The sequence below is a fragment of the Megalopta genalis genome, unplaced genomic scaffold (genome assembly GCF_051020955.1).
Source record: "Megalopta genalis isolate 19385.01 unplaced genomic scaffold, iyMegGena1_principal scaffold0091, whole genome shotgun sequence".
In the NCBI taxonomy this organism is placed as follows: domain Eukaryota; kingdom Metazoa; phylum Arthropoda; class Insecta; order Hymenoptera; family Halictidae; genus Megalopta; species Megalopta genalis.
Window position 1 is genome coordinate 9,833 of NW_027476160.1, and position 7,668 is coordinate 17,500.

Below are 7,668 nucleotides of genomic sequence, written 5' to 3' on the forward strand. Positions count from 1 at the left end.
CGTATTTTTAAAAAAATCTAATGGTAGGATTTTTCAGAAAATTGAAAAAACCGTAAAATGTCAAGAGTAAAGTGCCCTTATTTTAAACATTATATCGTTCTAAATGCTTAATCCCTATGTAAAAAAGTTATCTAAGCAAGAATATGTTATTGAATAAAATGAGAAAAATTTATTTTAGCCGTAAATCGAAAATAATGGGTCGAGCGAATCGGTCGATTGCGCCGAGACGCGCTATGATGCAACAGACGAGCGATTGGAACGCCCGAATATTTTCAAAGTCCCAACGTACCGGTCAAGAGTAAAGTACCATTTTCCTACATTAGATTTCGTTCTAAATGCTTAATCCCTATGTAAAAACGTTAGTTAAGCAAGAATATCGTATTTTAAAAAAAATCTAATGATAGGATTTTCCAGAAAATTGAAAAAACCGAAAAATGTCAAGAGTAAAGTGCCATTTTCTGACATTAGATTTCGTTCTAAATGCTTAATCCCTATGTAGAAACGTTAGTTAAGCAAGAATATCGTATTTTTAAAAAAATCTAATGGTAGGATTTTTCAGAAAATTGAAAAAACCGTAAAATGTCAAGAGTAAAGTGCCCTTATTTTAAACATTATATCGTTCTAAATGCTTAATCCCTATGTAAAAAAGTTATCTAAGCAAGAATATGTTATTGAATAAAATGAGAAAAATTTATTTTAGCCGTAAATCGAAAATAATGGGTCGAGCGAATCGGTCGATTGCGCCGAGACGCGCTATGATGCAACAGACGAGCGATTGGAACGCCCGAATATTTTCAAAGTCCCAACGTACCGGTCAAGAGTAAAGTACCATTTTCCTACATTAGATTTCGTTCTAAATGCTTAATCCCTATGTAAAAACGTTAGTTAAGCAAGAATATCGTATTTTAAAAAAAATCTAATGATAGGATTTTCCAGAAAATTGAAAAAACCGAAAAATGTCAAGAGTAAAGTGCCATTTTCTGACATTAGATTTCGTTCTAAATGCTTAATCCCTATGTAGAAACGTTAGTTATGCAAGATTATCGTATTTTTAAAAAAATCTAATGATAGGATTTTTCAGAAAATTGAAAAAACCGTAAAATGTCAAGAGTAAAGTGCCCTTATTTTAAACATTATATCGTTCTAAATGCTTAATCCCTATGTAAAAAAGTTATCTAAGCAAGAATATGTTATTGAATAAAATGAGAAAAATTTATTTTAGCCGTAAATCGAAAATAATGGGTCGAGCGAATCGGTCGATTGCGCCGAGACGCGCTATGATGCAACAGACGAGCGATTGGAACGCCCGAATATTTTCAAAGTCCCAACGTACCGGTCAAGAGTAAAGTACCATTTTCCTACATTAGATTTCGTTCTAAATGCTTAATCCCTATGTAAAAACGTTAGTTAAGCAAGAATATCGTATTTTAAAAAAAATCTAATGATAGGATTTTCCAGAAAATTGAAAAAACCGAAAAATGTCAAGAGTAAAGTGCCATTTTCTGACATTAGATTTCGTTCTAAATGCTTAATCCCTATGTAGAAACGTTAGTTAAGCAAGAATATCGTATTTTTAAAAAAATCTAATGGTAGGATTTTTCAGAAAATTGAAAAAACCGTAAAATGTCAAGAGTAAAGTGCCCTTATTTTAAACATTATATCGTTCTAAATGCTTAATCCCTATGTAAAAAAGTTATCTAAGCAAGAATATGTTATTGAATAAAATGAGAAAAATTTATTTTAGCCGTAAATCGAAAATAATGGGTCGAGCGAATCGGTCGATTGCGCCGAGACGCGCTATGATGCAACAGACGAGCGATTGGAACGCCCGAATATTTTCAAAGTCCCAACGTACCGGTCAAGAGTAAAGTACCATTTTCCTACATTAGATTTCGTTCTAAATGCTTAATCCCTATGTAAAAACGTTAGTTAAGCAAGAATATCGTATTTTAAAAAAAATCTAATGATAGGATTTTCCAGAAAATTGAAAAAACCGAAAAATGTCAAGAGTAAAGTGCCATTTTCTGACATTAGATTTCGTTCTAAATGCTTAATCCCTATGTAGAAACGTTAGTTAAGCAAGAATATCGTATTTTTAAAAAAATCTAATGGTAGGATTTTTCAGAAAATTGAAAAAACCGTAAAATGTCAAGAGTAAAGTGCCCTTATTTTAAACATTATATCGTTCTAAATGCTTAATCCCTATGTAAAAAAGTTATCTAAGCAAGAATATGTTATTGAATAAAATGAGAAAAATTTATTTTAGCCGTAAATCGAAAATAATGGGTCGAGCGAATCGGTCGATTGCGCCGAGACGCGCTATGATGCAACAGACGAGCGATTGGAACGCCCGAATATTTTCAAAGTCCCAACGTACCGGTCAAGAGTAAAGTACCATTTTCCTACATTAGATTTCGTTCTAAATGCTTAATCCCTATGTAAAAACGTTAGTTAAGCAAGAATATCGTATTTTAAAAAAAATCTAATGATAGGATTTTCCAGAAAATTGAAAAAACCGAAAAATGTCAAGAGTAAAGTGCCATTTTCTGACATTAGATTTCGTTCTAAATGCTTAATCCCTATGTAGAAACGTTAGTTATGCAAGATTATCGTATTTTTAAAAAAATCTAATGATAGGATTTTTCAGAAAATTGAAAAAACCGTAAAATGTCAAGAGTAAAGTGCCCTTATTTTAAACATTATATCGTTCTAAATGCTTAATCCCTATGTAAAAAAGTTATCTAAGCAAGAATATGTTATTGAATAAAATGAGAAAAATTTATTTTAGCCGTAAATCGAAAATAATGGGTCGAGCGAATCGGTCGATTGCGCCGAGACGCGCTATGATGCAACAGACGAGCGATTGGAACGCCCGAATATTTTCAAAGTCCCAACGTACCGGTCAAGAGTAAAGTACCATTTTCCTACATTAGATTTCGTTCTAAATGCTTAATCCCTATGTAAAAACGTTAGTTAAGCAAGAATATCGTATTTTTAAAAAAATCTAATGATAGGATTTTCCAGAAAATTGAAAAAACCGAAAAATGTCAAGAGTAAAGTGCCATTTTCTGACATTAGATTTCGTTCTAAATGCTTAATCCCTATGTAGAAACGTTAGTTAAGCAAGAATATCGTATTTTTAAAAAAATCTAATGATAGGATTTTTCAGAAAATTGAAAAAACCGTAAAATGTCAAGAGTAAAGTGCCATTATTTTAAACAATGTATCGTTCTAAATGCTTAATCCCTATGTAAAAAAGTTATTTAAGCAAGAATATGTTATTGAAAAAAATTAGAAAAATTTATTTTAGCCGTAAATCGAAAATAATGGGGACACCGGAGCTGTTCGAAGCGCCGAGACGCGCCGCGTACGGCCGAATATTTTCTAAGTCCCAACGTACCGATCAAGAGTAAAGTACCATTTTCCTACATTAGATTTCGTTCTAAATGCTTAATCCCTATGTAAAAACGTTAGTTAAGCAAGAATATCGTATTTTTAAAAAAATCTAATGATAGGATTTTCCAGAAAATTGAAAAAACCGAAAAATGTCAAGAGTAAAGTGCCATTTTCTGACATTAGATTTCGTTCTAAATGCTTAATCCCTATGTAGAAACGTTAGTTAAGCAAGAATATCGTATTTTTAAAAAAATCTAATGATAGGATTTTTCAGAAAATTGAAAAAACCGTAAAATGTCAAGAGTAAAGTGCCATTATTTTAAACAATGTATCGTTCTAAATGCTTAATCCCTATGTAAAAAAGTTATTTAAGCAAGAATATGTTATTGAAAAAAATTAGAAAAATTTATTTTAGCCGTAAATCGAAAATAATGGGGACACCGGAGCTGTTCGAAGCGCCGAGACGCGCCGCGTACGGCCGAATATTTTCTAAGTCCCAACGTACCGATCAAGAGTAAAGTACCATTTTCCTACATTAGATTTCGTTCTAAATGCTTAATCCCTATGTAAAAACGTTAGTTAAGCAAGAATATCGTATTTTTAAAAAAATCTAATGATAGGATTTTCCAGAAAATTGAAAAAACCGAAAAATGTCAAGAGTAAAGTGCCATTTTCTGACATTAGATTTCGTTCTAAATGCTTAATCCCTATGTAGAAACGTTAGTTAAGCAAGAATATCGTATTTTTAAAAAAATCTAATGGTAGGATTTTTCAGAAAATTGAAAAAACCGTAAAATGTCAAGAGTAAAGTGCCCTTATTTTAAACATTATATCGTTCTAAATGCTTAATCCCTATGTAAAAAAGTTATCTAAGCAAGAATATGTTATTGAATAAAATGAGAAAAATTTATTTTAGCCGTAAATCGAAAATAATGGGTCGAGCGAATCGGTCGATTGCGCCGAGACGCGCTATGATGCAACAGACGAGCGATTGGAACGCCCGAATATTTTCAAAGTCCCAACGTACCGATCAAGAGTAAAGTACCATTTTCCTACACTAGATTTCGTTCTAAATGCTTAATCCCTATGTAAAAACGTTAGTTAAGCAAGAATATCGTATTTTTAAAAAAATCTAATGATAGGATTTTCCAGAAAATTGAAAAAACCGAAAAATGTCAAGAGTAAAGTGCCATTTTCTGACATTAGATTTCGTTCTAAATGCTTAATCCCTATGTAGAAACGTTAGTTATGCAAGATTATCGTATTTTTAAAAAAATCTAATGATAGGATTTTTCAGAAAATTGAAAAAACCGTAAAATGTCAAGAGTAAAGTGCCCTTATTTTAAACATTATATCGTTCTAAATGCTTAATCCCTATGTAAAAAAGTTATCTAAGCAAGAATATGTTATTGAATAAAATGAGAAAAATTTATTTTAGCCGTAAATCGAAAATAATGGGTCGAGCGAATCGGTCGATTGCGCCGAGACGCGCTATGATGCAACAGACGAGCGATTGGAACGCCCGAATATTTTCAAAGTCCCAACGTACCGGTCAAGAGTAAAGTACCATTTTCCTACATTAGATTTCGTTCTAAATGCTTAATCCCTATGTAAAAACGTTAGTTAAGCAAGAATATCGTATTTTAAAAAAAATCTAATGATAGGATTTTCCAGAAAATTGAAAAAACCGAAAAATGTCAAGAGTAAAGTGCCATTTTCTGACATTAGATTTCGTTCTAAATGCTTAATCCCTATGTAAAAAAGTTATCTAAGCAAGAATATGTTATTGAATAAAATGAGAAAAATTTATTTTAGCCGTAAATCGAAAAAAAGACTGTTCGTTTCTCTGTCTCTCTCGCGCGATCGAAGTATTGATGTTTCCCGGCAAAGTAATGGGATATTAATTAAACTTTATACACGAAATTACTCGTTTTGATCCCCGCTACACAGCCGTATACTTTTTATAATTTTGTGGAATCGGGAACCTTGAAATATTTAACATAACGCGGATCGACTGTCTCTGTCTCTTTCTAGATCGGAATAATCGATGTTTCCCGGAAAACTATTCGGAGATTAATTAAACTTTATACACGAAATTACTCGTTTTGATCCCCGCTACACAGCCGTATACTTTTTATAATTTTGTGGAATCGGTAACCTTGAGATATTTAACATAACGCGGATCGACTGTCTCTGTCTCTTTCTAGATCGGAATTATCGATGTTTCCCGGCAAACTATTGGGAGATTATTTAAACTTTATACACGAAATTACTCGTTTTGATCCCCGCTACACAGCCGTATACTTTTTATAATTTTGTGGAATCGGTAACCTGGAGATATTTAACATAACGCGGATCGACTGTCTCTGTCTCTTTCTAGATCGGAATAATCGATGTTTCCCGGCAAACTATTGGGAGATTAATTAAACTTTATACATGAAATTACTCGTTTTGGTCCCCGCTACACAGCCGTATACTTTTTATAATTTTGTGGAATCGGTAACCTTGAGATATTTAACATAACGCGGATCGACTGTCTCTGTCTCTTTCTAGATCGGAATTATCGATGTTTCCCGGCAAACTATTGGGAGATTATTTAAACTTTATACATGAAATTACTCGTTTTGGTCCCCGCTACACAGCCGTATACTTTTTATAATTTTGTGGAATCGGGAACCTTGAAATATTTAACATAACGCGGATCGACTGTCTCTGTCTCTTTCTAGATCGGAATTATCGATGTTTCCCGGAAAACTATTCGGAGATTAATTAAACTTTATACACGAAATTACTCGTTTTGATCCCCGCTACACAGCCGTATACTTTTTATAATTTTGTGGAATCGGTAACCTTGAGATATTTAACATAACGCGGATCGACTGTCTCTGTCTCTTTCTAGATCGGAATTATCGATGTTTCCCGGCAAACTATTGGGAGATTATTTAAACTTTATACATGAAATTACTCGTTTTGATCCCCGCTACACAGCCGTATACTTTTTATAATTTTGTGGAATCGGTAACCTTGAGATATTTAACATAACGCGGATCGACTGTCTCTGTCTCTTTCTAGATCGGAATTATCGATGTTTCCCGGCAAACTATTGGGAGATTATTTAAACTTTATACATGAAATTACTCGTTTTGATCCCCGCTACACAGCCGTATACTTTTTATAATTTTGTGGAATCGGTAACCTGGAGATATTTAACATAACGCGGATCGACTGTCTCTGTCTCTTTCTAGATCGGAATAATCGATGTTTCCCGGCAAACTATTGGGAGATTAATTAAACTTTATACATGAAATTACTCGTTTTGGTCCCCGCTACACAGCCGTATACTTTTTATAATTTTGTGGAATCGGTAACCTTGAGATATTTAACATAACGCGGATCGACTGTCTCTGTCTCTTTCTAGATCGGAATTATCGATGTTTCCCGGAAAACTATTCGGAGATTAATTAAACTTTATACACGAAATTACTCGTTTTGATCCCCGCTACACAGCCGTATACTTTTTATAATTTTGTGGAATCGGTAACCTTGAGATATTTAACATAACGCGGATCGACTGTCTCTGTCTCTTTCTAGATCGGAATTATCGATGTTTCCCGGCAAACTATTGGGAGATTATTTAAACTTTATACATGAAATTACTCGTTTTGATCCCCGCTACACAGCCGTATACTTTTTATAATTTTGTGGAATCGGTAACCTTGAGATATTTAACATAACGCGGATCGACTGTCTCTGTCTCTTTCTAGATCGGAATTATCGATGTTTCCCGGCAAACTATTGGGAGATTATTTAAACTTTATACATGAAATTACTCGTTTTGATCCCCGCTACACAGCCGTATACTTTTTATAATTTTGTGGAATCGGTAACCTGGAGATATTTAACATAACGCGGATCGACTGTCTCTGTCTCTTTCTAGATCGGAATAATCGATGTTTCCCGGCAAACTATTGGGAGATTAATTAAACTTTATACATGAAATTACTCGTTTTGGTCCCCGCTACACAGCCGTATACTTTTTATAATTTTGTGGAATCGGTAACCTTGAGATATTTAACATAACGCGGATCGACTGTCTCTGTCTCTTTCTAGATCGGAATTATCGATGTTTCCCGGCAAACTATTGGGAGATTATTTAAGCTTTATACATGAAATTACTCGTTTTGATCCCCGCTACACAGCCGTATACTTTTTATAATTTTGTGGAATCGGTAACCTGGAGATATTTAACATAACGCGGATCGACTGTCTCTG